The following is a 24,609-nucleotide window of genomic DNA, read 5'->3' on the forward strand; positions in this document are numbered from 1 at the left end:
AAATGTAGCGCAACAAATTCAAAATCCAGTTTAACAACTATTGCTTTCAGTAAATTATCATTTTTCATTAGTTTGGTAGACGATTGTGAAAAGATATTCAATAAAGGCAAAAAATAGTATAAAATTGGCAGCTAATTTATTACAAATTGCATTAAAATTGAATAGGCTCCGAAATATCAAATATGATCAGCTATTTTTATCACATTTTAACCGGAAATTTAAATAAAATTTAATATATACATTAACAATCAGAAATAATTACGCTTTGATATTTTGAACATTTTTTTACTTCTTTTTAAGAATAAGTGCCTTAAAATATTGTTGAAAAATGTTGGCTACTGAAAAAATCTTCGGCATCAACTTTTCAAAGAGCAGTTAGAATGACGACGATGATTTTAAGAGCTTCAACAAGTCAGCCAAAGTTTCACAGATATTTAAGGTCGTAACTTGGAAAACACTCTCTGAAATAATTTTTTGGGTAAACGAAAAAATGTATAACTGACCAGTTTCCTACAAAATCAAGAGGCGTGATATTTTTTTCAGGCAGTAGAATAAGAATTTTTCCTTCCAACAAAAAGGAAAAAAAGGAATTGAATCTACCAATAAAATTATCAGAGTATAAAGTGAAGAAAGTGATGCATTTTTAAAACCCACCTATTCCACTCTGTAGTACTGACATTTTCGACTGGTTGTTAGACATTCGACAGTGTTCTTTAGGGGTTACATGGGTTTACGGGTTTCAAAAAATCGATTTTCTTTTATTGTCTTATTAAATTCTACAACACTCCCAGAATATTGTCCTAAATTTTCAACCTGATCCGAGTAATAGTTTCGGAGATACAGTCTTGAGAACTTGTGCGCTCGAGGCTAGCCGTGCTAAGTGCGCCGCCTTTAACCGCGTTTTTCTCGAAACTCTGTTTTTGAAGTCGGTTGGCAAGATTTCTTGAGAATTACTTAACCGATTTTCATGAAATTGTAAACAGGTCTTTGAGCTACAGGAAACCCATCTAACCACTTAAAGGGCTATTCCAGTGTGACACTTTCCAAAAAAACGATTTTGTTTTGTTTTTTCGATAGTTTGTATTTTCAAAAATATCCTGTGAATTCCGCAAGGTCGTATCTTGCATAGTTTTTGAAAGAAAACGTTCTAATGAGCGACCAGTTGGATAGTTGAAATCTTAAACGTTTTTTTTCGAAACGAGATTTTTCCAAATTGCTGACATCATAACTCAACGAGAAATTGGCCGATCGACTTCAAATTGAAACTGAGTATTCTTGAATTTGTCAATTTGGCATTTAAAAACACGACCATTTTTTTACCTAAAAAAACGACACTTTTTTCAGTACTACGCCATTTTGTTAATTTTTGATATTTTTCAAAAATTGTAGGTTCTTGTATAAGAAATACCTTCAACTTTAATAACCTTTTCTAATTTTTTCGTTTCAGCTACTTATTCGGCCGAAATCATGTCAACAGTTGTGTAAATTTTTTTTTGGGCACCTCCGAAGACAACACATAATTCCTTCATTTTTTTCAATATTTTTGTAAAAAAAATTTCAAAATATAGCTGAAAATATATCTTGTTATGTCCAAAGAACTTCGAAACATTATCTAGTACTTTCTTTTAAAAAAATTCACGAAAATCGCCTAATTTTTCGTGGGTTACAATGGTATAGCACTTTAAAATAGGTGTGGAATAGCGTTATTCGAGAATCATGGTTCCAAAAAAATTTCTAAAATAAATAATTTCTATTTTAATATCCAACAAGCACAGTTATGCAGTTCCAATAGTGTCAGATTGTAAAAAAAAATATTTTACAGCGGATTTGTACTTGATTTTTGTGAAAATAATTGTAAAAATTGTAGTATGTATTATATGACATTAAAAATACTTTATGTTATTTTTTCCAAATTCCGCTTTTCAAAAATATTTAATAACATAATCCAACAGAAATTCCAAAATTAAACTTGCAAATATTCTGAGTAGTAAATAATAAAAAAAGACCTTCAACTAAATATTCAATTTTATGAGCCACTAAAAGAGTATAAAAGTATAGTATGTAGTATATTAATTAGTCACTCAACGTTCGGTTCGTCTTGTGCGGAAGATGAACACACAATTGTACTTTGACTTTTGGCTTTTCAACGACATATTGTCATTTACTGTTCTGCGCACACACACACACATATAGGCTGAAATGTAGAACACGAGTTCTGGCTCGTTGGAAGCAGCTTTCAACTTCAGCAAATGCTGGCAGCAAATTAGCAATAAAATTCCAAACTAGCATTCCAAGCGTATTTGCACTTAGTCAATAACAACAATAACAGCGACAATAACAACAACAAGAGAAAATACCTACGACAGACGGACAGACATTAGGCAGCATTCAGGCCACGGAGACAATTCAGTCTACTCCCACACGGCCGCAATCATACTCCACTTGGAAGAGCCTAACTATACTAATATAAGAATATATGCATACATATATGTATGTGTGTGTTTGTAGGTGCAAGTAGTGTTATTCATTTGCATTAATATGGGCTCCACAGCATGTGTTCATTGGCTTGGCTTATGGCAAGCGACCAAGCGGTGGCCCAACGATTAACCAGACAACTCTGGTAATCTCCTAGAATTAGAGTCAGCGGCAAGAGCAAATGTCTGCAAATGTATGTATGTGTGTTTGCACATAAATGTCAACTTAATTTAATGACAATAGGTAATGTCGGTTAGTTTGTCAGTGGTGCAGACAGTCTGTCAGAGAATAGAAAGAAATTGCATGCCAGTGGAGTAAGTCAGCTGGGAGCAGCTGCAATTGACCCAAAGGCACAGTGGCAATGCATAATACTTTGTTATAGCTTGGAAATATTATTTTTTGCTTTAGGTGCAATATGCATAAAAGCTAAGGGCATATATGATAAAATACTATATACGCTCGAGGGAACTTGCTCTACAGGCTAATTTTTTTATGATTATACAATGTCGACATTGATCGTTTTGAAGCTTAGTGGGAGACTAGTTGGGCATAGATCCGCTCTTGCCTTGAAAGATAAGTCGGTTAACTGAAAAACCTTATGAGATACCTGCAAAGTTTTAACGAAAATTCGCTTCATATCGCCTTGATCTAAATGGTATGAAGTACTTGACCAAACGATTGTACTTATATGACTCTGGAAATACGAACGAAATTTTTTATTCAGTACTTTCTTGAAACTCATAGGTATTTATTTCTTCTCAACCATATTGGCTAAAAATCTTTGACCTGACTGCCTAACTCATGTTCCGATTGATCAAATAAGGCACAGTAATATTTTTCATTGAATGTTTTATATTATTCGAGGTAGTCGAGGGAAATAGTTTCATGTGATCCAGTTCGGGGATGGGCAAATTTGTAAGATATTTTACATCAATCCGGTTATAGTAGCGTCCCTAAGTATACTTTGCTCGGAGATCCTACTGTCCCAAAGTGGGACGCAACAGGTTCTCTGAGTTACTTTCTCTTAGCAGTTTCATCTCGCCGCCATAGTAGGCATTCGGACTGAACATTGTCCAATAGTCTCACATGCCGTGAGATTACGCATTTTGTCCAGCACAAATTGCCAAAGCTGTATGAAGAAAGACGTGGTGGAATCATCTAAATTTTCTTTTCAATTGTCCAGCTTTTGACAGACAGAGGTTTAAGCCTCTCGGTGGACACACTTTCGGCGAACTTGGCGAATCCAGATATGCTGGAATTAATATTAGCCATTCCATGAAAATTTGCGGTAAACTCGAAACGCTCGGTTGATATAAAGGGGTCTGGCCCACATCTAGAAGTTTTGGAAACCACAAAGACGCTGGTCGTTTGGCATCTATACAAATGGGATCCTCTGTTAGTTTGGTGCAAGGATCAAGTCTATGACCTAACATAATATATTGTATTAAATATGCAGTGTTCTAGTAATGTAGTTTAAAACTACTATATTTGGTTTTAGGATCATATGTAAAAGCCATGAAAAACGCACATGCTTTTAATTTACACGGTCTCCAAAGAAACTGTAGGACGGTTGTTGGTCTAATGACGGGTCACAACCATATCACATGGCATCACATGAAAGCCGGATAGGCATAAGTAATGACGACACATGCAGAAAGTGCACGGAGGTAGGCATAAGAGGGACGCTGGTACATTGGTACTCGTCCAAGACATCTAGAAGTTCCATAGTACAGGGGGACTAGATGAAGTATTAAAATTAGATATTAAATCCCACTTAAAGTTCGCAAAAAGCGTAGACGTCCTGTATGACAAATATGTCACCTCAACTTAAACTGAATTTCCCTCTCGCACCACTAAGGTTCAATAGGTCTATGTATGACGTGGCAGCCGTTAATGCAATATAACCTAACCCTTAGGAAGAAGAAAATGATCATTTCTTTTTTTTAGTCTAACTCCGGTTTTTAATTGAGTGTTTTTACAGTTGTGCTCCAAATCGATTTGTGCTCATTTCATAGACAATAATCGATTATAAATTTGCATCCGCTCTCGATGAAATAAATTGAACTGCAGAAGATTCATGATTGGTAGCAAGTGGTTTGTAGAGACTTTAGCATCAATCAACGGTATGCTAAAATATTCTCAAAACTTTTAAGGAGCCTTCTACGAAACAAAGCAGGGAAGCTGACAGCTTCTTAAGCTTGGTCCTACACGTTTTTATTACCAATAGTATCCCATTTCGACTCAATGGCTTTCAGACAGGTACTCGTATACTTAACTTGATTTACTGTTTTCAATTTGAGTTCTTCAGCATTTTATTTACGATTTTTATCAAAAACTACCTTTACCAATATTCAAAGTGTAAAAAACGGAAGTACAAAACTGGACAGTAAGCACTTATTCTGAAAATTTGTTGGGTTTCGAGGTAGGACTTCAACAAAACCTGTTTTAGTGAAAACGCTTTCACATCAAAGCTTATTTTTCTCAATTTGCGTAATCGTTGCGAATGTTGGAAAAGCCTACGAGTGGTACAAAATCTTCAAACACGGTCGAGAGATCGCTGAAGACATAACTTGTTCTGTAAGACCGTCGACCTCTTCTACTGATAAAAATATTAAAAAAGTGAACGATATGGTGCTTGAAAATCTTCAGGCAAGTGTTAGAAAGACGACAAGAAAGCTCGACATCTCTCGCGAGTCCGTTCGAATGATTTTGGTGGATATTTTAGGCTTGAAATGCATGCTTGCTCAGACTTATTCCGATAAAGCTGAATTTTTTTCGAAAAGCGTACCATAAACCGGTCTCTTTGGACAAGCTTGATCATGCGAATTCCGATCCCGCATTCATGAGGAGCATTACAACTGCCGTTGAGACATGGGATTATGAGTTTGGCATGCAAACAAGTCAACAATCATCGAAATGGAATCCACTTTTAATTCGATTGAAGAGATATAAAATCAAATTCGCTGAAGGAGCTGCGGGCCATCCCAAAAATTGCTTATGAAAAGTGTTTCGAGGACTGGTAAAATCGTTGAATAATTAATTATTTTGCGTTTTTATTAACAATTTCCGTGTACTTTTTTGTCACAATGTACATATTTCTACCAACAAAAACAATTAACACAAAAACCGTCTAGGCTTCCAACATGGTCTATTATTCCAGTGACTTTCAATCTTTCGCCTACGACCTGGTCAGACCAACTTAAGTAACGGCAAACTTCTGTCGAAACTGCATTTTTTGAAATTTATGCAACTGCTTCATGCCATTAAAACTGCGTCATTGCGTAATGGTCTAATGAACGCTCATTTTCACCCACACAGAAAGAGCTCAAGCTGCGGTCGCCAATTAAATGGTAAGCGAAAAAATGTGCGAGAATTATAAATAAAGTTTATTCTGCAAGTTATTAAATGTCGCGTGTGCTTATGTATATACATAATTATATATAGTATATGTGTGCATCATCATTGACGCTGACACAGTGGCTTCTGCCACGAATTCATTAGCATCGCCTCAGCTGACCGCAGGGCGTTAACGCGTACGCAACCGACATTTAACTCGCCAATTGATATAATCTTTTATATGTATTTATATACATATATGCACATATGTATGTATATTTAAATACATTTATTTAAGCAAACATTTACGCACATATTTATAATACATGCAGAAATATAAGTGTATAAATATGAGCGTGCTCGAGCAATTAACTCTTTAAATACAACCAAGCTGGGGTTTAAGTCGAAAATAATTTTCGATTGAAAATTATTAAAAGCAAAACCGATTAACTGTTTGAATTTACGCAGCTTGTACTCACTTATGGACATATGTATGTATGTATATTTATTTATTTATTTACCAATCGTTGCAAAAATTCAATTTAAATGTTAATCTTTTAATTTCGCAATTACAGTTATCACTGAGGTTAAAAAATGTACAGTATAATTTATCGATATTTTTTATTGCGAAAGCCATAAAGCGAAAGTTGAATAATAATAATCAACAAATTTAAAAATTTTCTATTATTTTCCGTTGTAGAATAATATTTGTATTAAGTCAAGTAGAATTTGAAAGTTATAAAATAGGAAATATAAATCCATTATTTTTTCAATAGTTGGATTTAGTAATCTGTAGCTCTCGTTTTAAACAATATGACTTTACAAAGATAGACTTTAGCATTAAAAAACTTCTCACACTTTAAAAAAACTTCAACTCCTACACTATAATTTTTTGTCACTAACAAAAATTTCGAAATTTCAAGAGTTCGAGATTTTTAGCTACTTTTTTAAACAGGTGACAGCCCCAATCAAAAACAAGAAAAAACGTTAACTTCGGTTGCACCGAAGGTAATATACCTTTCACAAGTGCATTTCTTTTAGTAACTATGTGTCCAGGTTATATGAAAGCTATATGCTATAGTAGTCCGATCTGAACAATTTTTTCGGAGATTATGTTATTAGCTTAAGTAGTAAGATTATGTTATTACCTTAAGTAGTAATCAATGCCAAATTTCGTGAAGAAACCACGCCAAATGCGAAAATTTTCCACACAAGCCTTTGATTCCGATCGTTCGGTTTGTATGGCAGCTATATGCTATAGTTAACCGATCTGAACAATTTCTTCGGAGATTACATTGTTGCCTTAGAAAATAATCTATACCAAATTTGGTGAAGTTATTGTCAAATGTGAAAGTTTTCCATACAAGAAATTGATTCCGATCGTTCAGTTTGTATGGCAGCTATATGTTTATTGTATATATATATATATTGAGATTCATTCTCGATTATATTTTCAGTATCACTTAAGCAATATTTTTAGACATCTGGCAACATTTCTTAAGAAATAATTTCAGTTCTGAATCTTCTTAAATATTTTTGATGTAATTTTCATTAGGTAGAACATCGTTTCTTATCAATTTAGTTCAAACAACAAAGTTCTCAGACAGTTTTCAGATGGCTTGACTCAGTATTGTTTGAGAACGCGTCAAATATAGACTCTATCAAACAAAAATAGTTAACAGTTACTCTTCAATAGAGTCGCAAGCCAGGAAGCTAAAAATATGAATCGTGTTTATGGTCCTGTTACTGTAACAGTCAAATATGGGTAACTTTGGTTTCGTGGATTTCGTTCGGGTAGTTTTAATGACAAAGATGCGTGGTTGATCTGGAAGGTAATTGTGGAAAATATCTATAAAATAATGTAAATCGTCGAGTCTGATATACAAGTACTGTTTGGATTGCCCCAGAGCTAAACATTGGACGAAAAACAGCATGGAAGAATTAAATTAGGTGTGACACAAAAAGATGCTTGATGTAAGGGTGCAGCCGGACTTAAGAGCTTACGTTTTAACATTTCTAAAAATCGTTTGTTTTATTTTATTTCTTTCAATAATATGATATGTCTAGAATATTTTCCCAAAGCCAAAAGGCTAGATCTTTAATCGTGCTTGTGAGACGGAATCTCGATGAGTCGACGCGAAAGTGGCCAAGCCCGTATTAACGATCGGTAAAGTAGAAAATTTCGGGTTTAATTAATAAATTCGGACCTATACTGTCAGCAATTGAACTGTCTGACGGAAGCATTCACCCCGAAATAATCAGCTTTGGTCAACAGGTAATGAATTGTATTCCAAAATAGACAACGCCAAGCCGTACAAAACGATAGTGAATCAGAAGCTCTTGGAGCTTGTTTTTATTGATACCCTGATACCACAATAAGGTCGTCTGCGTATGCAATTAATTTAACGGCTTTTGATCGGTGTCTCCTTAGCACCACATCATTCATTAAGTTCCATCGAAAGGGGGCCTAGAACCGAGCCTTGCGGTACTCCACTCGTAATAGAGCTCTTGGTGCCTTCATCAGTATCGAATAAAAGTCGCCTGTTTTCAAAATAGCTCTTAATAATTTTTAGAAGATATTGAACAGCGCGTATGTCATACAGAGCTTTGATTATTTTTGGCCTTTTCTGCTGAGTTGAAGGCTTTCTTCACATCCAGGGTGATCAGCGCGCAATATTTTTTTGTTCCGCCTTTCCATCGCTTGCCACTCACTGTGCATTTCGCAGTGTTAACGACACCGTATAGTGCGTCAATGGTGGACCTCCTTTTCATAAGGCCGTATTGCCTTTCTTATAATACGCCGGCTTTCTGGATTGCTAAATCTAAGCGGTTTCTTACTATGATTTAGTAAGAACTTATGACTTTGCCAATTGTATCAAGCATGTACAGAAGCCGATATGAAGAATGTTCTTACGGAGGCGTTTCTGTTAGTAGATCCAATTGCCGGACTTTTCATAGGTGGGAAAATATTCCTTCTTTTAAACACACATTATACTTATTTTGAATAATTTTGGTTTTAAAGTCATGGCTTCCTTTGAGGCTCTATTTGGTATGGCAACTAATCCAGGCGCTTTTCTGCTTTTAAATTTTCAGGCTATGGCCAATATTTCCCCTTCACTAACTAGAAGTGGTGACTCTACGACTTCGGTTCGTGGCTTAGCTTCAGATATAAGGTACTTCGGAGCTTGGATATCTTTGGTAAGTATGCATGTGTACAAATATTTCCACTTTTTCATATTACCGAATAGATCATACTTTCTTTAATTCAATTATGCGCATAATAGCTTAATCGAAAACCGCACCTTCGAGTAAAAACCACCAAAAAAATATCGAAAAATACCAGAAAAAAGAAGGCGTAAATGTTTATTATCTTATTCACCGCTTAACCACCTGCATAATGACCCGAGGAGCAATGACCCAACTATATGGTACACATGTATGTGTGCATGTTTGTATGTATTACTTATATAAAATGCGACTATCAAGTTTCCTTTCAAACGTCACTGATCAAAAGTAAGTGTATATAAGTATATAGCATACATAGTATGTATCTTTGCGCTCAAACTGATGCCGGCCTGGTATTAACAATTTATAAACAATATAAACTTTCATATACAACCACTCCAGAAAACAACAACAAAAAATCGCAAAATTAAAACAACAAAAGGCGAATAAAAACAATCGCATCACTTTCTCAATTTCTGCAGCCGTGGAACGGTGCAACGCTGCCTTGTTCACGCTTCTCAAATAACGCGCGGCAAACACAAAACGACAGACAGGTTTAAAACAAGCGCTTAAATAATAAAACAAACACAACAAAAACACACAGCTGCACTGAAACCAAAATGGTGAGAGATTATTAAGAAATTACAGCTACAATGGGCAAAGCGAAACCACAACAACAAAACAAATGTGTAATTTACAAAAAAAATGCAAAAAAAAAGCACAAAAAAACAAATATCAAAACGATTGCAACATTTAGCATTAATGAGGAAAGCAATAATTCGAAAAATTTTATAAACCGGGAAATGCGCAAATGTGTAGAAAATCTATACATATGTGTGTGCGTGTGTGTTTTTGGTTTCAGTGTGCTCTTTTTGTTTGAAAATAGGTGTGTGTTTCAATTGACTGCCACAGAGGTGAATGGAATATCAATGAATTGAACTCCGCAGCCGGCAATGGACATCACACAAATGTGTGTAATTTAAATGCGGCGAGGGTGTGTGACAGACAGACTAATTTCATTTGAGGTGGTGAGATTAAAAATAAAGCGACAAATATAATTCATACTTATTACATAGAAATGTGCATGTTAATTTCTTTTTCGATATACTGTTGATGGCAAAATTGTGATGGCTATCCTATTAAAGGTGCTTATTCTTCATTTCATACAAAAAATTATGGTAGTAAAAAATATTTTCAAACAGGTGGCAACTCCAATCAAAAATTTTTTTTGAACTTTGAGACCTTAGAGACCTCTACCTTATATGTAAATTGAGATTCATAGTCGATTATATTTTCAGTATTTCTTAAGCAGTATTTTTAAACACCTGGCAACATTTCCAAAGAAATAATTTCAGTCCTGAATCTTTTTAAATATCTTTTGTGTAATTTTCACATCGTAGAAGATCGTTTCTTATCAATTTATTGCAAACAAGATTTTTCAATAAGTGGCAACCTTCCCAAAAAAAAATTATTTTAATTATAAGCCCTTATTCATATTTTCAGCTTAAAGTGCAATATTACAATTATAAAACATTTACTGAATTAAATATTTTGAACAGATGGCAACCCCAATCAAAAACAAAAAAATGAACTTTGAGTCTACACAGACCTCTGCCATATGCCATATGTTGAAATTATAAAGTTCATGCTCGATTATATTTTCAATACTACTTGAGCAGAATTTTTAGACATCTGGCAACATTTCCAAAGAAATAATTTTAGTTCTACGTCTTTTAAATATTTTAGGTGTAATTTCCATATCTTAGAACTTCGTTTTTTATCAATTTAGTGCAAGCAAGATTTTTAAATAAGTGGCAACCTTCGCCAAAAAATTATTATAAGGGTAAGCCTTTTTGCATATTATCAGTTGAATGTCTAAGAACTCATTTGACATATGAATTACTGAGCTTAATATTTTGAACAGGTGGCAACGCCAATCAAAAAAATTTGAACTTTGAGTCTACACAGACTTCTGCCATATACCATACATACATATGATGAAATTATAAAATTCATGCTCGATTATATTTTCAATACCACTTAAGCAGTATTTTTAGACATCTGGCAATATTTCCAAAAAAATAATTTCAGTTCTGAATTTTTAAATATTTATGGTGTCATTTCCTTATCGTAGAACGTCGTTTCTTACCAATTTAGTTCAAAAAATTTTTTCAAATAAGTGGCAACCTTACCCAAAAAATTATTTCAATAGTAAGCCTATTAGTAATTGTGCAAAATTTTCAGTTTAATGTCCAATAATTAATTTTTCATATTAATTATTGAGTTAAATTTATTGAACAGGTGGCAATCGTTTTTAAAATTACTTCCACTGTGTGCCTTCTTAAAACTCTTTGATTTTATATCCATATTCTAATGTTTCTTGCTGTTATGAATTTTACCGTCTTAAAATTTCCAAACAATTGGCAACCATCTATTTTTTTTTTTTTAATATTTTGAGTATTACCTCAAAAATTTTCACATAATATTGAAATTGGTTGAGGGTTTTAATTTGGTGCCGTTCTGTACACCATAAAATGATTAATAATTTGATTCGAAAAAGCAGTTAACAAAGCGCAGAGATTACGAATATGAACTCCTAATCAAAGATGAAAGAACTACCATAACCCGCCACCCCACTCTAAACGGTAGATGACATCCACTATAAAAGTCGGATCATCAAGAAGCAAGCAATTTCACTTCTACTGGGTGCCAGGTCACAAAAGCCCAGAAAGGTGTACGGCTAACACCCGAAAATGTGATCAACATTGGGAAACACATGCATTGTCTATACTATGATCTGGACAGAAGCACGGAAAAGAAAAACAAAACCCGTTGGAACGAGCTTCATGGGTGCGAAATTGCAAAAATCATGTGCAAAATGGTAGATCGGAAGTCCACAAAATTTCTATTGACACTCGATAGAAGAGAGTGTAGAAAAATGATCGGTAAATTAACTGAGTCTGTTAAAATTCGAGTCAAGCGCAGGGATCCTAGAGGATAACCACTCCTAATAGACCCACTAAATGAACTCCATCTGGTATCGCAAAGGACCAAGGTAGGAGAATATTCACATACCACTATTTATATTAATGTTCCTCTAAGGCGTACCAATCAGTGAACAGTATGATACCTTTATGAAGTGAGAAGATGCTGACATCCATTTAAAATAACATGTTGCTTAACCCTACTAATCTGTCCAATCTTTCAGTAGAATCCTAATTAATAGATGTTAGCATAACATTGTAAAGAATATTCTAAGCCGTGAGTTCTCTCTTCATCTTCAAATTTTATCAGTCTTTTCTGATGAAGTAAATCTGAGAGCCAAAACCCGCATTCTATCCTCGAACATCAAATACTTTGTTTGTAAACAGCTGTTCGGAGAAGTATCATCTTTAGACCATTTTCTCTATAAAATTGCTGCTGGAAATATAAGTTCTGTCAAGGGGAAGCGTTGAACGCGCGTTTTTACCAGAACTCTCACTCTCTCCCTCTATCTGTAATTACGCTCTTTTCTAACATTACTAACTATTTGACCATGGGCATGTATGCAAAATTAGCAACATAGTTGCCTGCCATACTGTGCTATGGACTTATAGTATACGATATTAGGTTAAGGGGTTATATCCACTTGTGAATTTCAAAGTTTATTCGGTAAATAGTTTCGGAGATATGAACATATTTTTAAGAATTGTATAACTTAATGAAGTCGGCTTCTAAAACTTTAAACGCGTTTTGCTCGAATGAGGAAATTTTTTCCGAAACGACTGAATCAATCGACTTAAAGTACATATACAAATAAGATATATTTGACAAAAAATGTTCAAAGAAATAAGATTTCTGATAATAATTTAGATTTTTTAAGCCACCCTTGAAGTATAAATTTTTCCACAAAAAAATCCTTTTTTTTTGGAAAACGCAAGCTTTGACTTTTGCGTCGATCATTACCTGTATTAATTCATTGTTAATTTTTTTTTGTTTTGAGTTTTGATTTGAAATAATTTTAAGCAGAAAAATCTTACTCTCCACCTGACATATTTTTTCCGAGATTCTTCTGGAGATCAACTACGGGATCTATGGAACTCAAAACTTTTCAAAATGAATCATCGATTTTTAAGTACCTTTTTTTCTTTATTTATCAAATAAGATAAATACAATAACAAATTTGTGTACTAATTACGAAAAACAAGTAATAATAAAACTAAAATTACAACAACTACGCCATTACATGGGTACAAGCAACGGTAGCCGCCACTTTACAAATTACCAAACAATTTTTCAGTTTTTTTTCCATATTTTGCAAATGATTGGGCAATCGAATCATCAACGCGTAACCTTAAATTTGCCTTCAACAAAATTTCACGCTGAATAAATTTGGCTTTTATTCAAAATCTTTTATGCGCTTAAACGCTGTTTAGATTTTGATTAGCAAGCCGCCAGCCGCCAGCAAAGCGAAGCAATAAACGCCGAAATCTTAGTCGAAGTTAAAGTCCAAATTGCAATATGCGGCTTTCGGAGAGCGGCTCAGTTCACGGCGTCAATGCAAACGGACAAAAGTTCACATTGTTTTTGTTGGCGCCGCAAGCGCTTTGAAGCGATTTTGAACAACAAAGTAATTTTGGAATAAAAAAAAATTAAAAGCAAAAATTGCAAAGAAAACGCGAGCGCCGCTTCAATCCAAGCAGTCAAAATTTTCCACAAGCTCACTTAATTACTTCATGATAAACTGCAGTGCAAACAATTCAGCTGCCAAATTGAAAGCGCCGCCTCGCTTTTGTGTTGTTGTTGTTGTGGCCCAAATTAGTGCGCGCAAATTTTTGGCTGCAACGAGGTAAGCGAGACAAGTGAACGCATTCATTCATATGCTGGCTCTGCGTATACCCAGTTATGTTACCCCATTTACATACATACATACACTAGTATATAGAAGCATAGACAGGCATGGCATAGCACATATTACGTAAGCGGAAAAATGCAGCCGAAATTTTATGCCCATAACCAAAGTACTTGTATGAGTGCTTAGCTACATAGAGATCGTGAAGGCCGCTGGAGTTGTATACCATAAAGAATACCAACTTGAATATGTATAAAGTTTTGAAGCTCCATTAATAAGGTTTCGAAAATGGTGTGAAGCTCGGAAGTAGCAAAAGAGGAAATTTCAGAAACACCGAAGATCTAAACAGTAGAGTCTGTTAATAAGAAATTCTAGGAAGGACCTTATATTCGCCAAACATTTTGTATGCTAGACGATATCTCATTTGAAACCATTTCAATGAGGCAATGAAATATTTTCAGAGATTGTACTATAGAATTAAAAGCGGACCCTCAATCAATTCCCACAATAGCCGGTTCTACGGTAGAATTGACCTTGATCCGGCGGTCGTATAGACAAATAACCTAGAAAGTCTAAGAAATATACATACGTATATGTTTAGTATATTGCATTGAGCACTTATGACCTATCTATCGGAAATCAGGCCTGAAACCTATTCTAACCTAACCTAAGAGAAATTATTAAAACAATTATTTTCTGGTTCTTGCATAATTCGAACATTGTATGATGTAATAATGATCTAGGAGGGACCCGCTAGAAATCTGAAGACATGTGGTCGAAGAAACGACGTTAGTAAAAAAATTTAACTCTAAGCTCTTCAGAACTAAAGCTTACAACTAATTAAATACGAAATCACGTGAAAGTTGTAACTTCATTTGAGCCATATTTCACATTACCTTCGAAACAGTAAAAAATAATTTCTGTAATTATTGGAATTCGCGTCAATTTGGGATCCGAAAATACAAATTTGAGATCCCGAAATCCTTTTAATTAAGTTTTTCGGAAATACATGTATATATTTTTTACTAACATAAATTCCGAAATTTCGGGATTTGCTAAAAACAATTTTGTGATCCCGAAACTATTTGCACCTTTTTTATTTTATTTCGAAAATTTTGATGTAAAAATTATAATTTCTGTAATTATTAAAAATCGAGTAAATTCGGGATCCGAGAATACAAGTTCGACATCCCGAAGCTCTTTTAATTAAGTTATGAAATAACCTTCAACTCGTAAACTCTAATTTTTGCACAAATATAAATCCCGAAATTTCGGGATTTGCTAAAAACAATTTCGTGATCCCGAAATAATTTGCACCTTTTTTTATTTTATTTCGAAAATTTTGATGTAAAAATTGTAATTTCTGTAATTATTGGAAATCGCGTAAATTCGGGATCCGAAAATATAAGTTCGAGCTCTCGAAACCCTTTTCATTCAGTTTTTAAATAAACTTCAACTATAATTTTTTGTTTATTAATATAAATCCCGAAATTTTGGGAATTGATAAAAACAAGTTCGGCATCCCGAAACAATTTTCAGCTATTTTTTATTTTAATTTGAAATTTTTTATATAAAAACTATATATAATATTAAATGTGGCTATCTAATTAATAACGTCTGTTAAGTTATATATGATATGATATATGTACATACATATATGTATATGTATATATGAATATTTAAGTACATACATACATATATATACAAGGTATTTAGTGAGTGGTATATGGTATATACATATTTAAATATTTTTTTGGCAAAAAAAATTAAAAAAAATTCTGAATATAAGAAACTACTTTTTGGACAATTTTTTTCCTCTTCCTTTTAAGTTGGCGCAGCAGCGAATTCGGAAGTTTTGAGATGCTTAATGTGCATAACATACATATATGTATGTACATATATTTATGAGTATGTAGGTTTAAAAGTTATGTAATTGGTGTTGCCAACCAAACTGAAAGTAGACCTGCCCAAACATGTATGTACGTATGTATAAGCGTAAACGCAGTCACCCATATGCTCGACTTGTACATATTTCTATATACATACATACATATATGCATATCTATTTAACATTTATTTGTAAACATGGTAAGCTTTCAATGGTATGTATGTACATTCATTCATTCTGTGTGTCAGCATATCAATTTCTGGGCAGAAGTAGTCATGTATGTAGGTATACATTCATATGTGAGAATTCGCTCTGATTTCGGTTTTGAATTGGCACAATTATGTCGCACGTCTGCTTGTAAACACAGCGATATCACATTACAATTTTTAAAGTTTCATACATACATACATACATACTCTTTGGGTTAAGGGAATTCCGACTAGTTCAATTTGGCAATTTGTATGGAAAGTAATTGAAGAATTTGATTATTAAATAATTGAAATTGAACCAGCCCTGTAGCCCTGTAGAAGAAATTGTATGTCAAGTAACCTCAATCAACTAAAAGATCATTTTTAGTGTTGCCCTGAATGTTATAAGCGTAAATATATGTAGGTGAAATAAGAGAGTCTAAGAGACATCAATGATGATGATGACCTGCCCCCTCGAAATACTGTTTCTGCTTTTCGCATTGCACAACATGTGGTTTTTATGATAAGTAGAAGAACAGAACTCTATATTCATTTTCTATAATCCCGAAATCAAAAATTAAAGTTTTCGGGATCACGAAGTGTTTTTTGACATTTTCGAAAATGACACATTTCTGCCTTTCCCGAAATCAAACAGTTTATTTGATGGTATATAAAATTAGAAATTTCGGGATCCCGAAAAGATTTCCGAACAATTGAGAGTATTATATTTTATTGCTTCTTCTTTCATATGTTTTATATGAAACTTGTAGTTTTCGGGATTCCAAAATTTTTTCTGAACAAACATATAAAAAAATAATAATTTTTGGGATTCCGCGATTTTTTCAGAACATATTCAAAAAATATATTTTCCTGCTTTTTAAATAGCTTAACACATTTTTATTTCTTCATATTATTTCTTTACTATCAATTTTGTTAAAAAACCCGAAATATTTTTAGATTACCGAAAATTGTTTTTCAGAATTTCAAAAGATGTTTTGGTAATTGTTTTTAGAACGCCTTTTTTTCAATATAAGAATAAATATATAATTCCAAAATTTCGGGACCAGTAAATTGTCATTTCGGGATCCTGAAAGATTTTTTTGAACATATTAAAAAATTATATATGTACATATACACACATATGTATGTACTATATATTTTCTGCTTTTTAAATATATAAACACATTTCTTTACCATCAATTTTGTTAAGGAAAAAACCGAATTTTTTAGAATCCCGAAATTTTTCTTTCGGAATTTTGAAGGATGTTTTGATAATTTGTTTTTAAATACTTTTTGTTCTCTATATATAAAAAAAATATAGAATCCCGACATTTCGGGACCAGAAATATGTGATTTCGGGATCCTCAAATATTTTTGGTAATTGTTTTAAAACGCCTTTTGTTCTCAATATATGAAAAAATATAGAATCCCGAAATTTCGTGACCACTGACTTGTAATTTTCTGAAATATTTTTGGTAATTGTTTTGTAAACTTTTTTGTCTCCATACATGAAAAAAATTACAATTTTGAAAAGAGTTTCCATAGTTTTTGAAAGCCGAATATAAAGTGGATGATGTCGAGGTAGTAGTAAGATTAGAGGATTATTTTACTTAATATAAATTTTGTACATAGAAAATTACAAACCTATTACTCGTATCACAGTAAGAAAATTATTCTTAACGAAATTTAAAAATAAATTTCTAACAGCTTCATGAGCATAGTGAAGCAAAGCCAAACTACGTTTAGTTTCAGAAAGTGTTTGAATAAAATACTATAATTTAATTCTAAATCGAATAATACAATTTCAAGGCAAACAGCAATATTTCAAACACTGTTTAGCTCCACTAATTACATTATCGGCGCCGAGTTAGCTGCAATCCCACAGTCCATAAGCTGGCCTATATATTTACCGCTTTCTTTTTCACTCGTTCTGCTTCCACATTCTGTTTTATGCTAATTATCCAGATAACCCTGTCTTATTGCTTTACTTTTATGCTTCGCCCTATACACTTACATTCTTTATAGAATGCAAAAACTCAAGTTAATTAACATTCAAAAGTTGTTGCCACAAAGTTGACTACAAAGGCAATGATAGTATGTACCAACATATATACCATATAAGTATGTATAGTATCTATGTACATATATACATATACATATGTATACATGTGAACGAAAGCTATCGGGAAAACATTCACTGAACAATTTCAATTATTGAAAGCGACATGAACTACTTTCAAAACGACCAGCATTTGCAGTTAAAAACTCCCAGTGTGGAGTGCTTTAAAATAGCTCAAAGGGTTTTAGCTACTTTGAGTTGCCCTACTACATATTTGCTAAAAAACTCACATAAACTTAGAATATGAATAGGAGTGTCTTATGATCATTAAATATTGTTTATTTGGTTTACTTCAAATTTTTAAATAAAGTGATAATGATATTGAATATGTATATACATACGTATATTAGGGTGGTTCTAAAAAAAAGAAAAAAATATTTTTAAGTGGCACCACTCTCAACAACCCCAGGAGGACTAAATTTTTTTCGTTCATTAGGGTGCACCTCAGACATTAAGAAAATAATGCGAATTTTTCAGTCTCGCTTACTCGAAGCAATTTTTGTAGTTGCAAAGATATATTAAACGATATATGTACATATGTATGTATGTATATAAATGCTTATAATGGTATATTAAGCGGATTCGGAAACAAAAAACAAAGTAATTTTTTAGTCCTGCCTTAACAATTTTTTTATAATGACTAGGATAAACAGAAGTGACAAATTTTTGTGTCTAATAATTTTCCATAATCATCAATTAATTTTCCATAATCAATTTCTACTTCGAAATCAAAAATTACAATGTTCGGGATCCCGAAATTTTATTTGTTGTTTTTTTATTTATTATATTATTTTTGTCATGAATTTTTCTAATGAAGAAATACTATTTTAATTTTCTACAATCCCGAAATTTCGGGACCAAAAATTACAATTTTCGGGATCCCGAAAATTTATTTGTTTTTTTTTTTATTAAAATCTAGCTTTCTACTTTTCACAAGGTTTCTTTCATTAATCGAAAACATCGCAATTTATTTAACCACCTTAATGAGTACACACTGCTGTTCGTATAAATATAAAAGTATGGAAAATTGCCATGCTTTTGCTCACAGATTTCAGCCGCTTGCGATTTTTTCTGCATTTTACCGTGAAATTCGCCGTTCTTTCCGCTCTCCGCTCGCTTGCTGCCCCTTTGATTCACTTTCAAGCTCAATTGACAGCTTTGATGCAAACTTTTGGTTTTAACTTTTCACAGCAAGTGTTACACAGCTGCAGTGCAGGCATGATCTGCGCAAAAAACACACTTGCCGCACGCACACCGGCCTCAACACAAACAAACACACTCATACAAAAATATGTACATATTTATATTATAAGTGTATGTATGCTTTGTAGCAGCAAACGCGGCTATTGAAGCGCTCATAACGAGATCAGCGAGATTTTGTACTCAATGGACGCGAGTACAAAGAAGAAAAAGTCGACTGAAGCAAGTCCGAAGAAGCAGTGTAACGAAGGCGCAGAGAAACCAGAACGCTGGCAAAACCCGCAAGTCTGGCTGGGCGACAAGTGCACTAAAGCTGTTGTTGTTGTTAAGTTGCGCTGAAAAAGGTGTTTTGTTAAGGTAGTGGAGCAGCAGCAGCCGCACAAAAGCACCAACAAAAGCAAACAAAGAAGTAGAAAACACGCTTTGCGCATGCGTACCACGAGATCGTTCGCCGCTAATGACACAGTCGCAGACAGCAAAATCAAAAAAAAATAAAATAGAAAACTTTTTAGTTTGCAAAAACAAAAAAAAAAAGCAGCAAGAAATTGCAGAATGAAATGTAATAAAAATACGAAGGTGTATAAAATAAAAAGTGAATAACTGTAAAATCGTAAAAAGTGGCACAACACAGAAATGGTCATAAAATGTGAGTCGGCCTGGTGGCGGTAGGGATAGGAAGAGTGTTGAAGTGCACTGCAGCAACAGTATGTGTATATTCACATGTACATATAGGATAGATGTCGATAGTTGTATTGCGTACCAAAGATTATAGTGACACTCACCTAAATTTCAAAGAAAAAAAAATCCCGGCTTTTAAAAAAATTTTTTTTTTTAATATTAAATTTTTTTTGAAGAAATATTCAAGATACAATGTATGCAGAACAATTAAAAAAATGTATTTAAAAAAAAACTGGAATTTATTTTAGCTAAATTTAAAAAATATTTATTTTTTTGTTTTGTTTTTTTTTTTTTAAATATACATTGGAAACCCATCTCATAACCTTTCATTATTATTTTTTCAAAATAAGTTATTTTTTATTAAATATCATATAATTGATTTATTTTTCGGAGTATCTATTTATTTGTCAATATTTTTCAGATACAAACATATTTTTACCTAATCTCAAAAAATACTCTAGTACATATGTACATACATATGTATATGTATATAATAAAATAGAAAACTTCTCAAAACGATTTGTAAAAAATGAACAAGCAAAGTCGGAGATTTTACGAAATATACTTATATGAATAGAAATAAAAGGCATAGGAATATTTTAAAATAAATGAAAATCCTCACGAAAACACGATTTGGCAGACGAATGGTCGAAGCCATTTGGAGAATTAATAGTAACTTGCTTAGATTATAATTAAGTTTAATTAAATCTTCAAAATTTTTCAAAGAAATGCTAACTACAAGTATATGAAGTATTTTGCTACTTCAAGATTAATTTGTTGATATTTAAGGGGATAAGTTTTTAATATTTTTGAAATCAAAATTCATTAATTTTTTTTCAGAAACCCCGAATAGCCTTCAATGGCGAATTAAAAGAATATTTTCTTTTGGCTAAACGAAACATTTTCTAGAGTAGGTAATAATATCACAAGCGAAATTTAATTTAAAACTTTTAAATCAAAAAAATATGTAAACAGAGTTGCCATACTCTTGAAAACATTATCTGGAATAGTTAAGAAAAGAATAAATAGCAAATGCGAAATTTAATTCAAACCTTTGGGATCAAAAAAGATGTAAATATAGTTGCCAACCTTTCAAAAAATTAGTATTAAGCTTAGAAAATATCAGGAAGTATTACAAAACGTTTGTTATGCGTTGTTCTCAAAACTGTGTCTTTAAGCTGATGATTACTGTAACTCGAAAACCGATCGGTAGATTTCAGTGAAATTTGTACCGCCATTTTTAATGAAATTTTTTTTAAAGAATAATTTTTTTTATTTTAAACAATTAACGGTTGTTTTTTTTACCGAAATTCTGAGAAAGAAATTTACTGAATATCCGAGGGTTAGAAGCGTCGGTTGGAACTGGATCAATTTTAACACATATTATATTTAAAATTATTATTTTTTTAATGATGCTATTTTTTTAATTTTTTTAAATGAAAAAAGCCACGGTCAACAAATTCGACAAATAGACATATATTCTCTTTAAATTTCAACTATATGTAGGTACTGGAGTCCAAATATTCGGTACCTAACGATTGAACAGTTTTTCTTGGATTTGGACAATTTTTGGCCATACTTGGCACTCTTCAAGGCATTATTCGTGTAAAGTCTTATCCCGTTATATTAATTGCTTCTTGGTTTGTATACTCGAAAGGAAAGTATCAGATTGAATTTAAAACTATTTTATATGTGAAGTAGGTCCGTTTTCACTTATTTTTATACTGTAACGTGAAAATATCAAAGAAATGCCACATACCAAATTTGGTAAACTTTGAAATCGGTTGAGAGGGTCTCGAGTTACGTATTTTCACCAAAAAGCGGGCGGTACCAAACCCATTGCTAAATTTTGATATCAGATCCTTTACCGCCTTTGATTCCATCTAGGGAGTAAAATTTAATGTCTCTGGTGAATTTCGTAATTCATTTATCGCACTTTTAGACATTTCTAAAAGCACGTTATATGTGGAATTGGGTTACCATCCGATTTCATCCATTTTCACACTGTCGGTAGGAGTCCTTGTAACACTTACGCAAGGCGAATTTGGTTGTTACTTAAGTGGTGGTTTGAGATATATGTACACGTATGTACCTTAAACTTATTAGAACGGAAGACCACGTCCACTTTTTCAAAGTTTTTGCTCACAGGTGTCCCTTGCCACTACCAACCTCTCTTTGAGATAGAGTTATACAAGTATATCTTTATTTAGTGCTTAGTTATGGCACTTTATAGGTTTTCGGTTAATGTCGTTTTGTGGGCGTGGCAGTAGTCCGATTTCTATTTACGAACTCGTACTTTTTTGTCGGGGAAGGCGGTTACCAAGTTTCATTAAGTTACATCTTGCCCGGACGGACGGACAGACGGACAATCGGATGGACAGACAGACGGATAGACGGACAGGCAGTCACTCGAATTTCAACTCGTCATCCTGATCGTTTATATAAATGCATATAACCTGATAAAACCGTTAGGTGAACAAAACTATTAAACTCTTTAGCAACATGTTTCAAGAATATAAAAATATATGTATGCAGTGAAGCGTATAAAGAATGTTCCGATCCTTTCAAATCTTCAGTAAATATTTATGTTTTTTTGTACCGAGCAAACATGAAAAATTTAAGAAAAATACATACTTTTTGTAATATATAAATTATATATATGTAAATATAAATATTTTGAAATAATTTGTGTTGTTTGTTGATTCAAATGACTTATTTCAAAATATTATCGAAAGCTACATTTCATAACCGAGTAGCTAATTCGAAAAGTCAACTCAAAAACTATAGGTCTTTGCAGATTGCCTAATTTCAAAGGATTTTAAGTTGTGGGTGGGAAATAAAAATAAATAAAAAAAAAATAAATATATAAAAAATAAATAAAAAAAAATAAATAAATAAAACATAAATAAATAAAAAAAAATAAATAAATAAATAAAAAAAAAAAAATTTTAATATATTCCGATCTTAATTTTTAAATTTTTTGGTTAATTATTTTTTCATTTTTTACAAAAAATAATTTTTTGAAATGTTTATGTTGTTTTCTAAATTGTTAACAATAATTGTTTTTTAAATTTTTTCTAAATACTTTTTTTTACAATTTTATTTTTTAAAATTTTTAATAAATTTTTTCAGTTATTTTTTTTTAATTCCTGTTTGTTTTTGTTTATCTTATTTTTTAAATTCTTTAAAAGTTTTTTTTAATTGTAACCAAGCTAAAAAGTATTTACTTTTCACAAAAACTGAAATGTAATAACTTTTTCTGCACGTTTTCGTGCCTCAACTCTTTCTGAAAGTACAAATTTGTAGGCAACGATTTCGCTACACTTGCACCGCAAACACGTTTTCGATAAGTTAGAGTACAAAATATTTCACACTTACATTATTTACGGCGGCGTGATCTGCAAATAACACCAAATTGCTATTAGGGTCTGTCTGTCACCTACTTTCACTGCCAACAACAAAACAATAAAATAATCACGCTGTTACTTGAGCTACGCGCAAAATTCGGTTTTAGCGTTGAAGAATCTTTGTTCCTGTTTACTTTGATTTATTTTATACAATAATGCTTACGGCGGTAGAACTCTTTTGCACATTTAAGTAGTCTACCGGCTTTCACTGAGTTTGGAATTGATTGTTGTTGCTGTAATTTTTCTGTTTTTGTTGTTGTCGTAGTTTTTTACTTTTGTAGTTTTTAGTTTATTGTTTTTGTTGTATTATTTTCAAATTTTTGTTGTTGTATTATTTTCTGTTTTTTGTTGTTGTTGTTAGAACTTTGTTATATGTATGCTCAAAACACTTTTCAAATTTTTTCTTGCGTATTTTTTTTGTTATTGGCTCTTTGCGCGCACTTTCATGAATTTCAGCTGTTTTTACTTTTTTGATTTCTTTTTTAATTTTTTTGATTTGTTTCCTTCGATCAAATCCCAGAAAAATACTTGAAGCGGTTTTTAGCGCTTACTAATATTCTACTGAAAATTGTATAGGCGCACAACGCAATTATTTTCGTGTAAAAGTGTACGACAGACACGCGTCAATCAAACGAATCGCTCGCCAAGAACAGGTGGCAATTGCCGTTACTGCCCACCGAATACAAAAACACAAAGCACAAAAGCAAATGTCAACAGCGAGCGCGTGAGGCTGTGAAGCACTTAGAATGTGTGTGCTTTTTCGATTATTATAAATTTTTCGTATTTTGCTTTTTATGCTGTATATTCACAACAACACCAACAAAGTTAGTGCTTTTTTGTTTTTGGCTTAAAAGAAATGCGAGGGAAAAAGGTCGCAAGCGAAACGCAAATTATCTACACTTTTATGCTCCAGCACGGGCGGCAATTTCACGCAGAGCAGACCAAGTCACAGCAGCCACTGGTAGCGATGTCGAGCGGACGACAACTTTTGCAGGCGCACGAGCAAGTGCTACGCGTATATGTATGCGTGTGTGTGTGTGGTTTGTGTAAACAAACGAGCACCAAGCAGCAGCAGCAGCGAACCTTTGCGTCCGAAACTTTATTTGTACAAAAACAAAAAACTGCTATTGCGAGCGTTTAGCTTTTAGGCTGACGAGTTTTCCGCGCGACGACTTCTGCCTCCAACGAGCGACGACAACAAATTAAATACTTGGCGTTCGAATGATAGTTTTGGAGTCATCTCCAGCTTGTAGCGCGCTCCA

At 32.9% G+C, this 24,609-nt stretch overlaps 1 protein-coding gene across 1 annotated transcript in view; it reads right to left on the bottom strand.

Moving 5' to 3' along the window:
- LOC120777642 (CD82 antigen) overlaps nt 1-23,637 on the bottom strand; it is a 127,982-nt gene extending 104,345 nt beyond the window's left edge. The window contains exon 1 of the mRNA XM_040109094.1: nt 23,319-23,637. The gene's annotated coding sequence lies outside the window, so the exon portion shown is untranslated. The remainder of the gene's footprint in view (nt 1-23,318) is intronic.
- Nucleotides 23,638-24,609: the final 972 nt, after the last annotated feature.

This window comes from Bactrocera tryoni, chromosome 5, assembly GCF_016617805.1.
Source record: "Bactrocera tryoni isolate S06 chromosome 5, CSIRO_BtryS06_freeze2, whole genome shotgun sequence".
NCBI lineage: Eukaryota > Metazoa > Arthropoda > Insecta > Diptera > Tephritidae > Bactrocera > Bactrocera tryoni.